The sequence below is a fragment of the Bos mutus genome, chromosome 2 (assembly GCF_027580195.1).
Source record: "Bos mutus isolate GX-2022 chromosome 2, NWIPB_WYAK_1.1, whole genome shotgun sequence".
Taxonomy (NCBI): domain Eukaryota; kingdom Metazoa; phylum Chordata; class Mammalia; order Artiodactyla; family Bovidae; genus Bos; species Bos mutus.
In genome coordinates this window covers 67,868,546-67,886,504 of record NC_091618.1, presented here as the reverse complement: position 1 = coordinate 67,886,504, position 17,959 = coordinate 67,868,546, and the positions used below count along the sequence as shown (strand labels likewise).

General features: G+C 35.0%; 1 pseudogene; it reads left to right on the top strand.

Annotated features, from left to right (window-relative positions):
* The first annotated feature begins 1,000 nt into the window (after window positions 1–1,000).
* LOC138990204 (non-histone chromosomal protein HMG-14 pseudogene) lies at window positions 1,001–1,304 on the top strand (annotated as a pseudogene).
* Window positions 1,305–17,959: the final 16,655 nt, after the last annotated feature.

The window sequence follows — 17,959 nt, the reverse complement described above, 5'->3', positions numbered from 1 at the left end:
GATATGGAACACCAAATCTTAGAACAACATAAAGCTTTCAAAGTATTTTGCATTTAACACAAAATGCCTAGATATTTTTAAAACAGCAGTTTTTTTTTTAATGTGATGAAGATAAAAAGAATGATTCCTTTGTTTAGCTTCATTCTATAAAATAGAGCCCTAACATAACATATGCATCTGAAGGGCATAACACTGTAGTAGTACATTGTGTGAGACCTTATTCCAATGACCCAGCTACAAAGACAGTAAAATATTATAGGTTAGTTGCTCAGTGTATCAGTTAACTGATGCTCTTAACAAATCACCCAGAATTTGATGGCTTAAAAAGTCAAACATTTCTTTTCACACCATTTCCATTGGTCAGGAATGTGGGACATCTGAGTGGGTTGTCTGGTTGAGGTTGGTTCCTGAGGTTCTAGTCAAGCTGTTGACCAGAGCTGCAACCATGTGAAGACTCAGATGAAGCTGAAAGATCAGCTTCCAATAACTCACATGGCTGTTGGAAGGCCTCGGTTGTCACTAGCTTTGGCTATTTGATTGCCTTGGTGGTGTCTTCATAGAAGCTCACAGGGTGAGTGATCCAAAAAAGAATGAGAGAAGGTGAGCACCCTCCAGACAGAAGTTGCAGTCTTAAATAGTTTTACTTTAATGTAATTGCATACCATCATATCACCACATGCTGTTGGACACAGATCAACTCTGGCACAAATGGAGCTGCTCAAGAAGACAATACCAGGACGTGTGGTTCACTTTGGGCCATCCTGGAGGTTGGCTATCACACCCAGATTAAAAATTTACATAAATGTAAATCATATACTGCTTCCTTCAGTTGAGTAAGTATTGTCTCAAAATGCAAAACAAAGCAATAAATAAAAAACAGAACCTTCAGCTTCACTAAATAGTATTGTTAGTGTTTTAGTAAGAAATATGGGGGAGGAGTCGCAGCAGCCAGGCAGTCCAGCTTCAGGAAGGCTCTTGGCCACCACCACCCACAGGGACAATGCCCAAGAGCAAGGTCAGATGCTCTGACGGCCTAGTGAAGGAGGAGCCCAAGAGAAGATCCCGAGGCTGTCAGCTAAACACGCTCCTGAAAAAGTGGAAACAAATCTAAGAAAGGTGGCAGAAAAGGATAAATCTTCAGACAAAAAAGTGCAAACAAAAGAGAAAAGGAGGAACAAATTGAAAACAGGTAGAAGAAGCCAGCCAAGAGTCTAAAGACTTACCTGCAGAAAACAAGAGAGATTAGAAACGAGGAGAGCCCAGCCTCTGATGAAGCAAGGGAGAAAGAAGCCAAGTCTGATTAATATCACACACCCAATCTTATCAGTGGCCTCTGTCTCCCTCTTTGTACAATCCAGAGGAATATTTTTATCAACTATTTTGTAAATGCAAGATTTTTAGTAGCTCTAGAAACATTTTGAAAAAGGAGGGAATCCCAATACCCCCTCTTTTCTTTTTGAGATGAAATCGTTTATTACTGTTGTTGTGTTTTGTTTTTTTTGTACAATAGTGCGATATTGAATATGAGATGCTTTGATTGTCTTGGTGTCAGCTTAACATTTCACAGATGGGGAAGCTTTTATATCCTATAATACAAAGCATACTAAATGGCAGTTTGGAGTCAATTGTGCTTTTAATGTCTTGAACACTTAAATTACTTCTCATGTTGTGTTTGGTAGAATTGTTTCCTAATGCAAACTGCTCACTCCTTGAGCTTGGCACTCCTGCTCAGAATTTTGTGCACTCTATAACATCTTTGGTCATGGTAGTCCAGTTTTCCTACCAACTTTGTTAATGTGCTGTGAACAATTGACAGTTTGAGGATGTAGTGTATATGATATTAAATTGTGAATTAGTGGGACTTCTGCTGTGACAGCATATCAACATTTGAAGATATGGGTACTTGATAGCTTGTTAAGGAAGATCCCTTGAGGAGGGTGTGGCAACCCACTCCAGTATTCTTGCCAGGAGCATCCCATGGATAGAGGAGCCTGGTGGGCTATAGTCGATAGGATCCCAAAGAGTAGGACATGACTGAAGTGACTGAGCACACACACATGCAAGAGTTGTATACAAATTGATATGTCTGTTTTGATCCTCAAAACAACCAATAAAATCTCAATTATGAAAAAAAAAAAGAAACGTGAATTACTTAAAGAATGTATATTTTATTTAAGATTATTTTGTTTTCTACATGATAATATTAAAGCTTTATAAATGTATTGCATGCTGATAAAAGAAAATTATCTCAGTTTTACTTGAATTATGGACAATTTTTGTGTTACTGTGAAGTAGGAGATCAGTTTAGTCCTGATATAAACATATAATTTGGACAGCCACTGATTACTTGTTTATCATTATTATTTTTAATTATTTTAATAGTTGCATGCAAAGAAGAAATGGATGTGTTTTCAATAGCTTGTTAGATAAAAAGGCCCAAACATAGTTTGGGAAACTGCAAGAACAGAGGCTTAAAAATTGTTATGATATTCTACAATTTAAGGATAATTATCAATTAACTTGGATTTTGATACTGTACATCTGTGAAAACCTATCACCAAACACCTTAAAAATTATAGTTTACATTATAAATTATATAACATTCATATGAAATGTTTGTATGAACATTATGAGTTACTTTTCTGCCAAGAAAGAATCCATGCATAGGAGGTATATGATCAAAATCTATTTCTTTTGTCAAAAGACAAATCTAAGTTTATAACTTACTGGGGCTTGTTACACTTTGGATAAAAGTTTAAAAGAATAATCTGAGCTCACTGAAGTTGCTTTAAAATCACTTCTATTTCCATTAACACACCATTGTGACACTGATTTGCTACTATGAATGTTATCAAAACAAGCCATTGAAGGCAACTTCTTAATTCCATCTTCCCCCAAATTGTATCTTTTTGAGCAAAGAGCTGTTCTAGGTGCCTTTTACAGTCTTACAGGGAATTGAAATTTTTTCCATTAAGAGAATTTTTTTAAGGACCAAAATAAATGTCCATCCAAAGGCATGTTCACCATGTCTGATGAATACGATGGATGAATCAGAACTTCCTAGCCAAGCTTTAACAGTTTTTGACAGGTCGTCAAAGAAATAAGTGGTCAAGCATTACCCTGATGAAAGATTATGTGTTTTCTGTTGATCAATGTCAGATGCTTTTCATTGAGTACTGCTTTCAATTGGTCTAATTGGGAGCAGTACCTGTTGAAATTAATCATCTGGTCCTCCAGAAGAAGCTCACGAGAGAGAATTCCCTTCCAATAGTACTGTATACACCATGTCACCTTCTTTGGATGAAGACCAGCCTTTGGTGTGGTTGTGCTTAGTCACTCAGTGGTGTCAGACTCTTTGCAACCCAGTGAGTCGTGGGTCGCCAGGCTCCTCTGTCCATGGGAAGTCTCCAAGCAAGAATACTGGAGTGGGTTTCCATACCCTCCTCCAGGTTTGGTATGGTCAGTGATGATTCATTTAGCTAGCCCCGTAATCTCTTTCATTCCACATTATTGTACAGTATCTGCTTTTCATCTTCCATCACAATTTGTTTTAAAAATGAAACATTTTAGCTATATTTAATTAGAAAATTGAATGTGGAAATATGGCTTTTTTTCACTTAACTTACGTGGAACTCCAAAATCAGAGTGATTAACATAACCAAGTTGGCACAAATGGTCTGCAACTTTTGACTTGGATATTTTGAATTGTGGTATAACCTTAATTGTTGTCAATTAATGTCTTGATCACTATCAACTTTAACTGGTCTACTCAAATGTGGAGCATCATACAGTGAGAAATCTCAAGCATGAAACTTTGCAAACCACTCTTCACACGTTCAATTATCACAGCACTTTCTCCATACACTGCACAGATCATTTTTTTTTGCATTTCAGTATGTTTTTACATTTCTGGAAATGATATAGTATACTGAAAATGTCATTTCCCTTCCATCTTCAATATTAAAATGACTACACAAAATTTACCAGTTTTGGTAAGTTTTTAAAATAGTGCACACTGATAGGACAGCTGTCACAGTACAATCTAACTAAACTGTTCTGGATGAAGTTAAAGGCAACTAAGCACTACTAGGTCCATGTTATGGAAAAACACTGAACAAATCTTTTGTCCAACCCAATACATATTATTTTCTGTTAGTAACAGTATTGTTAATGCAGCCTACATTAGATAAGTCAGTAAGGGCAAGCTCATTTATCACATTAACATTTCACTGTTAATATAAGAGATATTTATTTAAAATGTGCTTGCAGATCTTTAATATGGAGAATCATTATATCCCTCATACATTTCCATTTAGGTATAAGTGTAGAATGACAAAAAAGTGATGTAGTCTTTTTATATTAATTGATTACTCACATTTGCAATGAATAATTCATATATTTAATTATTTCCTAATGTTATGCTTGTTCTGATTGTGTTAAAATTTCATATGCCTATTAGCTTTAATGAATGAAAAACCTTGGGCTTGTATATTATACACCTTTATTTATTTATTTAGCAATTCATTTTAATTCTTTTAAGTGTTAGACTGTGATGTATTGAGATCTTTAAAAAATTGTTTTGTCAAAGATATTTAGAAAATGCTGATTTAGAGGATTTTTAGTAAGTTAATTGCATTCGTTCTCAGTTGCTCAGTTGTCTCGGACTCTTTGTGACGCCCAGGACAGTGGTCCGCCAGGCTCCTCTGCCTATGGATTATCCCAGCAGGTAAGAATACAGTTGATAGCCATTTCCTCCTCCAGGGGATATTCCCCACTCAGGGGCTGAACCGGCATCTCATGTGGCTCCTGCATTGGCAGGAGAATTCTTTACTGATCAGTAATCTGGAAAGCCCAGTAAGTTAATCACAAGTTTATTATAACTACTTTGGTTTGGGCCCCACAGAAAAACTGTAACGGATTCAGAACTCAAAACAGGTTTCCCCACTATCTGAAAGTAGAGTATTTCTATGAAACCTTTAGTCAGCCAAAGTGGTGTAAAGTGAAGAGGCAATTACCTTTAGGACACATCTTGCTAACAGATGCACAAAATACATAGAGATAAAGTGCAGGTGCTCACAGATGCAGTTCAGAGCTATGGTGCTTGTTGATGCTGAGATGCTAAATGAAGTTCCCGGGGAAGAAGGTCGGCGACACCACTCCCCTGCACAGGTGCTTGCTGCCTCCTAGCAGCTCACTGCTATAAAGTAAACACTGAACCTAATCATTTTTGCCTTTTGCTTTTTTCCATAAAAGTGAAAATCCTCTTTGGATGTCTTTCTGAGGGCAAAACAAGTAATAATGTAGGTAGTTCATAAAAGCGAAGGAGTATGAAGTGAACTTCTGAAAAGTGGAGGTTATCTGAATAGAGAGAGTGGGGAGGGGAGAGATAAATTAGGAGGTTGGGATTAACAAATACACACTACTATATATAAAATAGATACCTAATAAGGACCTACTGTATAGCACCTGGAAACTCTACTCAATATGCTGTAATGACTTATATGGGAAAAGAATCTACAAAAGACTGTATATAAGTATATGTATAACTGATTCACTCACAGCCGAACCTAACACAAGACTGTAAATCAACCATACTGCAACAAAAATTTAAAAACTAAAACAAGAAAAGTTGTATAGGGTGTTTCTCAGGGAGGAATGGTAAAAGAAACAAAAATGAAAAAACAAACCACACAGCATTCAGTCTATGGAGTTTTAAAGTCTGAAGAACCTCGGTTCTTTTTCTTTGGCAACTTAAAGAAGACAGAGAAAATGAATGGAATTTAAAAGAGCACCTTCAATTTTTTCTCACTTTTGCATAATGGCTTTGCCAATAAGGTTGGTAAAGAGCTTTGGTTCTTTAGAAAAATGATATAGATTTTATCTGATTGCCTTGAAATGTTTTTCCTTTCCACTGAAATTATTCAGTGGTGATGTATAAAAATTGATTCTTCTATGTAATTTAGAGACTGGTATTTCTGTAGTACTAATGAAAACAATAACGCTGGTGTACTTTGAATTTAGATGAAAAGATGAAAACTGTTCAAATTATTTATGAGAATGCTCATCAAATTTTTCTTTTGGTGCTAATTTTATATATTTCATGTACAAAAATTACACTGAATCAGAAATCATCATTCATGTGAATATTACAATATTTTGAGACCTTTTATGTATGTTATATATTTTTACATTTGTTAAACTATTGCACATGTTAGATGTTTTGTATGCATTTGATTTAGTTCACACAAGAATTCTGCAGAATAAGTAGTGTACCATCATTCTGCAGATAGAAAAACTGAGGCACAGGAAAGTTAAGTAGTATGCCCAAATGCACCAAAGTGAATGATGTTAGCGATGTAATTTAAACCTGTCTTTCTGGTTTCTTTTCTACTCTATTATTTCAATACAATATTCATTCACTAACATAATTTCACAAACGACTTTGCATTAAAACTAAAAATATCCATAAATTGAAAAAAAATACTAGGTGAAAGAAACAAAATGGAGAAAAATTACCATTTGATTACTTGGAATTCAGTACAAACAAAACTAGTGGAGGTGATGGAATTCAAGCTGAGCTATTTCAAATCCTATAAGGTGATGCAGTGAAAGTGTGCACTCAATATGCCAGCAAGTTTGGAAAACTCAGCAGTGGCCACAGGACTGGAAAATGTGTTTTTATTCCAATCCCAAAGAAAGGCAATGCCAAAGAATGTTCAAACCAACACACGGTTGCACTCATCTCAAACACTAACAAAGTAATATTCAAAATTCTCCAAGCTAGGCTTCAACAGTACGTGAACTGAGAACTTCCAGATGTTCAAGCTGGATTTAGGAAAGGCAGAGGAACCAGAGATCAAATTGCCAACATCCGCTGGATCGTGGAAAAAGCAAGAGAGGTCCAGAAAAACATCTACTTTTGCTTTATTGACTACACCAAAGCCTTTGAGTGGATCACAACAAACGGTGGAAAATTCTTCAAGAGGTGGGAATACCAGAACACCTGACATGCCTCTTGAGAAACTGTATGCAGGTCAAGAAGCAACAGTTAGAACTGGACATGGGACAACAGACTATAACAAACAACAAACATTTGAACAACAAACAACATTTCCAAGTCGGGAAAGGGGTAGATCAAGGCTGTATATTGTCACCCTGCTTATTTAACTTATATGCAGAGTACATCATACAAAATTCCGGGCTGGTTGAAGCACAAGCTAGAATCAAGATTGTCGGGAGAAATATCAATAATATCAGGTATGGAGATGACACCATCCTTATGGCAGATTTTTTTTATATCAAAAGTCACTGCAGTTGGTGACTGCAACCATGAAATTAAAAGACACTTGCTCCTTGTAAGAAAAGTTATGACCAACCTAGACAGCATATTAAAAAGCAGAGACATTACTTTGCCAACAATGTCAGTCTTAAAGCTATGTTTTTTCCAGTAGTCATGTATGTGTGTGACAGTTGGACCATAAAGAAAGCTGAGTGCCAAAGAATTGATGCTTTTGAACTATGGTGTTGGAGAAGACTCTTAAGAGTCCCTTGGACAGCAAATCCATCCCAAAGGAAATCAGTCCTGAATATTCATTGGAAGGACTGATGCTGAAGCTGAAACTCCAATACTTTGATACCTGATGAGAAGAACTGACTCATTGGAAAAGACCCTGATACTGGGAAAGATTGAAGGCAGGAGGAGAAGGGTACGACAGAAGGTGAGATGGTTGGATGGCATCACTGACATTATGGACATGAGTTTGAGTAGGCTCACCTGGATGGTGAGTAGGCTCACCATCCAGGAGTTGGTGATGGACTAGAAGCCTGGCGTGCTGCAGTCCATGGAGTCGCAAAGAGCTGGGCACAACTGAAAGACTGAACTTAACTTCATTGAAGCTGTTAGATTTTTTCTTAATGAAATTTGCAACATAAAACCAAATCAATTTGCTCTATTACTAGGACAATTTATATTTCAGTTGGCGATCATGAAATAAAATAGCAGTTAAAAAACTCTACAAGGGGATGTGTTTTCCAAACTATTAGTTTATATGAATGAAAAATGATCTCTGGATAAATGTTATTTAGCTATGTGACTATTCTGTAATTAAATGATTAAGAAATCATTTCTCAAACTACTTGTGAAGTGATTCTATTTTCCATGTATCTTCTAGTTATGTAATTTTCCAACCCAAGGTGAGGTAGCTGCTTGTGGAATATCTAATACATTTTGCCTGTCTCAAGAACCAAGCAAAATTTTGTAGCTGATTTTTCCTTTTTCTTGCCCCATAATGTTTATTACAAGTCAACAAATAAGCAAATGTGGTGATTCTTCCTTCCTATGATGTCCAATAACTCATCAAGAGCCAGCAATTTCAACCAGCTACTGCTTATACTGGTTATATACTGGGGCTGAAATCTTGAGCTTGAAATATTAGAGCAAACTTTTGGTCCTGATTGTCCAGTATAAGTAGCTTCTAGCCTGATGTGATTAGTGAGTACTTGAAATCTGGCAGCTGCTTAGAGTGACTAGCTGATAGCATAAACTACACACTGGAGTTGAAGGTAGTATTTTTTAAAAGAATAAAGACTATTTGAAAAATAATTTTATACTGATTTTATATTAAATAACAATATTTTGAATATGTTGTGTTAGATAAAACATATTCTGAAATTAATTTTACTTCTTTTGTTTTACTTTCCTAATGTGGCTACTAGGTAAAATTGCTATGATCTAGGTAGATCTCATTATATTTCCAGTTTTTTGTACTGCTCTGACTGGTCTCTGTAGTTTCTGACTTAAATTTAATTTAACATTGTGCTGCCAAAGTGGCCTGTCTAAAACACAGTTCTAGCTACTTGCAGATGGTGTACAGAGCAGCTTGATGGATAATTTGTAACCAGAGTAGAATAATAAGACTTGAGTTTAGAGACAGTTATGTTAATGATACAGTAATCCTTAAAAAGAGTTAAATATAGATAATTACCAATGTGTCCATTGTACAGCAAGCTGATGCTCTGAAATCAACATTGCATAACAGGAGCTAAGAAAATGAAACAACCCTTGGTGAAAGCACCAACATCTCTTTTCAACACATACTTACATGAGTGCCCAAAAAACTCTCCAATGTTAAAAATAAGAATTTCAGTTGCAATTAAAAATAAAATCAATCAAAACCAATATTTTAAAGACTAGCTATTTCTAGGCATATTAGTATGGTTCCCTATTTCTCTTCTCTACAAAATAAGATAATCTACTTCTCACATCAAAAACTTAAATGTAATAATATCATATCACATTAACATTTTTAATAGTAGAGGGACAATAGTACCTTGCAGCTACCTTTTTCTCCTGAAGAAATTTGAAGAGAAATGAAGTATATCATTTCACTCATTTTTTTAAACTCATGTTTACATTTAGTAGAATATGTCATGGAAGGTGATTTGGGTTTAACAATTTTTCTCTTATTTACAGCAAATCATCATAATGCCATCTTCCTTTAATTTTCAAAAGAATGTTTTCCTCAGTGATAAAAAATGTAATCTGACATTTGTTTGGAAAGCATTTAGTGAGGGGTAATGATGCTGCTTAATACAGTATTGAACTAGATTTAGAAGGTCTATGAAAAGATTGAATGGGAATCAGATTTCATTATCAGTCCAGTGATTCAAGTTCCTCAGCTAACTGGCCTCAAACAAAATGGAAATAATTAGCAGGTGATTTTTAAGGTAATCAGAGTGAGAAAACACCCTGGGGAGTTTCATTTCTATGTGGATGTTTGAACTTCATGAATGATAAAAAATTTCAGCCATTTATTTTTATTTTTTAAATATGTCACAGTTTCAGTACACATGAAAACAGTGACATAAGATTTGAAACATAAGGAAAGGCCCAAAAGGCTAGAAATTAAATAAACTAATTCTAATGAATTTTAATAAATGTATTACAAAAGTTCTACAGAGCATGTGTCATGAGAAACAGTAGTTCTGTATGTGTGTAGCAAAATGGAAAAAAAAAAAAAATGATGGTGACTTCCAGAGAATCCACATTTTTTATTCCTTTGAGAACACAAAGAAAACAAAGCATAACTAGTATATGAAACACTATTTTCAACATACTCTTCTTTTTACAAAATCTAACCTCGGATAAAATTGATAAAGAACTCGGAGTCTTTCACACTAAAGAAGCAAATGCTATCTGACTGAACTAGGAATTTACTCCTGTTTAAACATGAGATAAGGCATATGAAAATTGATTTATCTATGTATCACATGCATGTATATTTTTATTGCTAATATAACTATTAGCCTAATATAATTAATATAACTATTATAATATAACTAATAAATACTATTAGTTATATTATAAAATATTATATTATATAATAAATATATATAAATGTTATAAGTATACAATAATATATTACAGTATATAATATATAATTAATATATATGATATATAATATATATAAAATAAATATAATTGTATAATAAATATAATGTATTATAATATAACAAAGTTATAATATAACTAGTAGATTATAACTAATATAAGTAATATAACTATTAGCTAATATAACTGTTAACTATATTGCTAATATAACTAATATAACTATTAAATATTGATGTGCCATTAAACTTAGCTGAACAGATGTCAAAATATGCTTGCAAATAATCTGTATGAAACTTTATTTATACTGGTTTTGCATACAGTATCTGTAATTTATACAAGAATATGGTTGAATAAGTATAATACTATCAATTTACCAAAAAGAAAACTGAGACACAGTAAAGCAAATGATTTACTAAAAATCACACAGATTGACTCTGACAGGGTTGAAAATTGCCTCCAACTCTCTGATTCCAAAGTCCTTTGTATTTATGTTGTGTTATTCTTATTTCACACATGAATGTAACTTTTGTGTAAGAAGTAGACTTTCATGTTAGCAAAATGGGCATAAAATGGAAAAACTGCATTATGTAAAACTTTGGTAAGTTAAGGAAAGTTAATGTCAGCCTTCAATCATTTGGCATCTTGTTTATCTGTTGCATTGCCATGGTTATGGAATCAAGCTGAACTTTAGGATGTTTCAAACATAAAACTGGATCAGTATGCTCTACTAATTTGGTGATAGATAGTTCTATCTGCTATACAAAATGGCCATTAATGAAGCTTCCTATGGTGACACCCTTTCAGAAAGTTATAACTTATCTGAATAAAATATGATCTCTGAGTAGAGGCTATAGAAATATGTTGTGAATCACATAACCATTTCCAAAACTTCCAAGAAAATGATTCAGTTTCCCATATATGTTTTATTAATATGTGTGAGTTATTTATTTAGTTGTATAAATAAATTTATAAATGGCTTTAAATGTACTTAAAATGTTAAATATATTTGTTTTGTGGAATATGTAATACACTTTTATTTGCTCAGGAGCCACATAATATTCCTCTAAGTCTCCACTCATATTCAATAATATTTGTTCTAATATTCTAATATTAACCTTTGAAGGTGATCTATCTAACACAACTCGACCTGTAGTATTTATAGTTTCTGTAATTATTATTCTTTTGTGGTAGCTCCATCACCTAAATGATAAAATCAAAGTCCTTAACTTATCTCACTAGGTCTTTCACAATATTGAAAGGTTGTTGTTGAATCGCGCGAAGACACAGGGATTCTTGGCCCCCGGAGGAGAAGAATTCAATCCGGGGCCAGAGACGAGGCTTGATCGCTCAGAGCTTTTGTGTAATAAAGTTTTTATTAAACTATAAAGGAGATAGAGAAAGCTTCTGACATAGGCATCAGAAAGGGGCAGAAAGAGTACCCGCTTGCTAGTGTTAACAATGAAGTTATATAGTCCAAAGAATGGAGGTTGTAAAGACCTCATCAGACCTATCCCCATAATTTACATTTTAAGATAACACTGTCCTCAGGCAGGATACATCCTTGTAAAGACCAGGTCTACTCCCATAATTTACATTTTAAGATAACAGAAGGTTTAATCCAGAGACTGTCCTTAGGCAGGATACATTATTGTTATATAATCCTAAAGAATGTGGAGAAAGAAAAAAAGTTTGTCCTTTCTTCCTCCTTGAGAATTCCAGACCCCTCTCTCCTTGGGGACCCCTAAACTCCTTATCAATCTGCCTAGGAACTGACTCTCTCACTATGATGGTTATTCGTTTTCTGACTTGATTTCTCACCATCCACTCCCTTGCCTTTTATGCTCCAATAGCACTTAGCTCTTAGCCATGGTGTTTCTGGTCTTTGGTTATTTGCTTAGGTTATTCATTTTCATTCATTCATTAAAGACATTTATTGAACACCTACTTGAGAAAGACACTGTGCTTGGTGTTCAGAAATTAAAAGGAAATTATTGCTTCTACTCCAAAAAGAACTCATCATTAGGAATGGAAAATCCTTTCAAAGAACAACAACCAAAAAAAAAAAAAAAAAAAACCACCAAAAAAACCCTCCACTATAATACAACAGAGTAGGTTCTTAACATCCAAGAAAATTATACTTCTTCAGTATCTTGACTCTTCTTTGTCGTCTACTTGCTTTTTATTCATTTCCAACTTAACAAATCAGATCACCATCATTTTTTAAGCATCTACCATGGCATGAACCCAGCTAGGGGCTAATGGACACACAGAATACAGAGAAGATGGGGGTGGTTCCTCACAAAAAGTATACAATGTATTACAAAAAGGCTTAAGTGAAAAGACTAGAGATTGATTTAATTCAGGATCAATAAACTTTTCCATAAAGGACTATATAGTAAATATTTGGCACTTTGTGGGCCATGCAGGCTTTGATTCAACTGCTCAACTCTGTCTTTGAAGCATGAAACCAGCCACAGATGTGTGAATATGCAGAGCTGTGCTTCATAAAATTTCTTTTACAAAAATAGGTGTCAAGCTGGATGTAGCCCTGCAAAATTGCAGGCTGGAGACCCAGGTGAGCCAATAGTCTAGTCCTAGTCTCAGTTCTAAGACCAGAAAGCAAAGAGAAACAATGATGTGATTTAAACCAAAGGTCAGCAAGCTTGATCCCCCCAAAAAACTTTTACTTTGAATTTGAAGACCAAGAAAACCAAAAACCAATTTCCCAGTTCAAAGAAAATCAGGCAGGAGAAATTTTTTCTTATTTTAGGGAGAGTCAGTTGTCAGGTTTTTTTTTGTTGTTGTTGTTCTGTTTAGGCCTTCAACTGCTTGGACATGGCCCACCCATATTTGAGAAGGCAATTTGGTTCAGACACTAAAGAATCTGACAGCAATGCAGGAAACCTGGGTTTGATCTCTGGGTCAGGGAGATCCTTTGGAGAAAGGAATGGCTATCCACTCCAGTAGTCTTGCCTGGAGAATCTCATGGACAGGGGCCTGGTAGGCTACAGTCCACAGGGTGGTAAAAAGTTGGACACATCTGAGTGACTAACACTTTCACTTTGCTTTACTCAGTCTATCAATTTAAATAATAAACTCATCAAAAATATCCTAATGGAAACATTCAGAATAATATTTAATATCTGGGCACACCATGGTTCAATCAAGTTGACATGTAAAACCAAGACAGTATAGGCTGAGTTTTTCAAGCCAATTTGCATATCAAGAGTCATGAAAGTCTAATTTCTTTTTACAAAAACTATTTCCTCTTGTTCCATCACCATACCTACACACGTCTTCTCCAATCTACCTAATGATACAGTAAGAAAAAATAAAATATACTTACCATTAAAAGTGAAAGCCGTTTAATACCACTCTTTTTTAAAAAACCTCCATGATAGTCAATTACAGTAATTAGTTTTTATAGTTTCACTGTATTTTCTCTTCTCTGTTGACACACATACACAAATAATCCACTTGCAAAATAACAGTTCCATATAGTGATATGTTGTACCATCTCTTTTCTATAGTGCAGAGTGTATTCTGCCTTTTTGCATTCAGCTTTTTAAAACTATGTGTGGAGAGATGACAAATAGTGTTTCAACTTGTTTGTTTTAGGATTTTATTAATTCAGTATGATACTAGATGCTAGGCTTCCCAGGTAGTGCTTGTGGTAAAGAATCTTCCTGCCAATGCAGGAGACATTAGAGACGATCTTCCTGGGTTGGAAAGATCTCCTGGAGGAGGGCATGGCAACTCACTTCAGTATTCTTGCCTGGAGAATCCCACGGACAGAGGAGTCTGGCAGGCTCCAGTTCATAGGGACACAACGAGTCAGACACAACTTAAGTGACTTAGTATACACACGTGCACTATATTCTGCCATAGATGGTAGAAGGTGTATTCATAAATTTTTTACTTATTTAAATTTAATTAGCAACTTACAATTATTACAATCTATTTTTAATCCTCTTTAACATAGCACAAAATTTTTAAAAAATTTTATTTATGCCACCCACTCAAATAAGTTGCAACATTCCATTGCTTAAGGAAAGATTAATCCTACTTAGGAACTGCTATCTGGCATTGTCAAACATTGCTTCCCTTTACATCTCTTTAACTCTGTCCTTTGTTCCAAACATCATTATCCAGTTGCGCTAAGGAAACGAACACATTATATTTTAATATAGGAAACCAGTGGGGAACCAATCACTTTGTTATGGGATCCTTTTAGATAGGCACACATTTCTGAAACTGAGTTTCTCTTGACCTAATTCTTTAGTTGATTTAATTCTCAATAGCTTAGAAACTCTTTTGAGTCTTGGATTTATAGTTTCATTCTTATAAAAGTGACTGGCATCTATCTTCTGCAATCCTCTTTATAGCAAAGAATATATAGTTGGAGGTTTGACAAAACAGCCTTCCTTTACAGGATTTCTGATGAAACAATAACTTTAAGATTGAAACATATTTGAAGTCATCAATTTCTGGTCCAGTTATAAATATGTCGAATGGCATTCTTCTAAGTAAATAGTAAATATTATTTGTCTCTTATCCCCCTTTCTTCCTCTGAAACTTCTGAAGCTGTCCTCAGAGCAAAATAAAGCTTAAAGGAAAAAATATGATTTGTGATTGAGATTTTCTGTTAACCTTCAGTCTGTATTGGTTGTGTTCAATGCTTTTATTTTTCTTCTGGCAATAGTAAATTAGTGTGTTAGTAACTTTTCAGAAATCCCATCTTGGAGTACAACTTATACTCCATATTGCATTATAAATACTGATCTGATTCAAACTTCATATGTACTCCCATGTAGAAACCAACTAGACAGTGAAGTCATTATTCAATTTAATCTGCAACATTTATTACCCATGCTGGATATGTATGTGCTAGTTATATTCCCAAAAAATGACATCTGGTTTTGAGGTATGCCTTATGATCTTCAAAAATTACTTACATTTCATGCACCTTATATATTTTTTCTTCTCTGTGCTTAATGTGCCACCTCATGAGAAGAGTTGACTCATTGGAAAAGACTCTGATGCTGGGAGGGATTAGGGGCAGGAGGAGAAGGGGACAACAGAGGATGAGATGGCTGGATGGCATCACTGACTTGATGGACATGAGTTTGAGTGAACTCTGGGAGATGGTGATGGACAGGGAGGCCTGGTGTGCTGTGATTCACAGGGTTGCAAAGAGTTGGACACGACTGAGTGACTGAACTGAATTGATAGAGAAAAATGTATACATAATTGGGAATTAAGTTACCACATTTGATTTTAGAATATGATTTTGTCTGAATAGGAATCTTATACATCACTCTTCTGGATTTATGTACATTATAAATTTTGGAAGAATAATAATTTATTTACCCTAAATTTATTACTATTTATTTCTTAACTTTCCCATTCCATCCTTTTTGATTTTCAAACCTTACTTATGTATTTTTCAAATCTTCTTTTGTTCTTGTTATCTGCCTTTTCTATCCTTTTTGTCAGTGTTTATTTCTTACAATGTCAGTAATAACATAGCTTTTGTCTTGGTGCTCTGTTAAGGCATCTAAGTTGATTGTGCGATGTAAAATAAAGAGATAAATACAAAATTTCAACTTTTTTGAGACATGAGATGAACAACAAGTATTTCTGTGGGCAATGGCAAAACGTTGGAAGTGTAACTGTTGGTTTGGGCACTGCTTCAACAGTATGATCCAACCTGGGACAAAATTTTTCTCCATCTATGAATCTAGAAGATATGTACTTCTTCCAAAATAAAATGGTGGAACAGGCATAGAATAGACATTCCTACTCCAGAGAGAGAAAAATAAATGAACAAAAAGGTCATTCAAATCCTAACAAGTTCAAAATCCATCAGAGAAAATTTCATTAAGTTTCAAAGCCTGAGAATAATCGTCATGGCTTGACGTTTTGTCCTCTGAGTTGTGGGTATGCCTCTTCCCTCCAGGGTTTGTGCTGCCTTCAGTTATTCTTTCTTTTTCTTCTATGGAAATATGTATCTGCAGCCAAGTAGCAGTCCATGGGGTCACAAAGAGTCGGACACAACTGAGCGACTGAACTGAACTGAGCTCTATGATTCCATTCTTGCCTGTAGAATTATAGAGATCTATCACCAACTCAATGGACATGAGTTTGAGTAAGCTTCGGGAGTTCATGATAGACAGGGAAGCCTGGCATACTGAAGTCCATGGGGTTGCAAAGAGTCGGACACGACTGAGTGACTGACTGAACTGAACTGAGCAGTCTATCATCACTGTGTCCTGTTTCTTCACCTTTCAGCCTAAGATGGTAGTGTTCTTGCTGATATAATATTGTAAAAAACCATGTTGGTATCCTGTGTGTATTTCAGGTTGATGCCATTAGACAACAGTCTTCCACAGATCTTTCCTGCATGATCTCGTCTCTACTCTTGGCTTCTACTGAAATACTTAACTGGATCCATGAATCACCTTCCTGATTCCTTCAGCAAAATGTTGTCTAGCCACACCTCTGGCTTTCTTTTCAGAGCATTCTTTCTGAACCGACATTCTCCCAGTATGTTCTGAAGCTAATTCTCTGACATCAGCTAAGTGTCATATGATTCAATTCGATGTGGACACTTATAATCCAGAATTTTGGTAGACCCCACAAGTTAAGTGCAAATTCTTTCAATTCTAATGCCTCTGAATTAAGGTTGAATCTCACAAGTTAAAGGGCAAGGTTCTCAACAAGACTGCCCTTCCTTCAGATGTCAGCCACAGAAGGGATCCCCAAGCTACTTGCACTTACGTCTGAGTTGGTTACAAACTTTTAGATTCCCACAACCCCTCTTCAGATTCTTGGGCTTGTAGTTGTACATCTTTCATCTCTACTTCAATTTTCACAAGGGCTCCTCCTTGATATCTTTGTGTTTTTCTTGTTCTGTAGGAATGTCCATCCCATCCTAAATCCAGGAAAATCTCAAGATCTTTAGTGTAATTACATGCCCAAAGACACTTTTTCAAATAAGATCACATACATAGGCTACAAGGTTTGCATCTCTTTTGGAGGCTGCAACTCAATTCACTGTACTCTCCTACCTTTCTAATTTCTTTCTCTCATTCTCTGTCATTCTCACTATTGCTGTTTCTTTTATTTAACAAATTGATATAATGAAATATCTTTTAAGAAACCAGTGATTATTCATGAAAAATTTTATTTTTAACTAGTAGAGCCAAGTTAGCATTTTCAAGGTTCATTGAGTACCTCTCCAATGGTTTAAACATTGATAATTTGAATTTTTCCCCTTCGCTCACCTCCTTAAGACATTAAAGCATTTGCAGCTCTGATTGCTGTGTGTATTAATGCTCAGTTTAAACTGATTATCAACTTATTAGACTTTATTTCCACTGTACCTTAAGCTAAACATGTCCATAATGTTTTAACTTGTGTGTTCATATAGATAAAAATAATTTTCAACATATAACATCATTAAATCTCAATAGCAATCAAACTCAAGAATTGTTTATAGAACTCTTAATGTGTGTAGGGCCAAGTTGCACTGCCTGTCAAACTATTACTCAGCTGATTGAAAAAGAC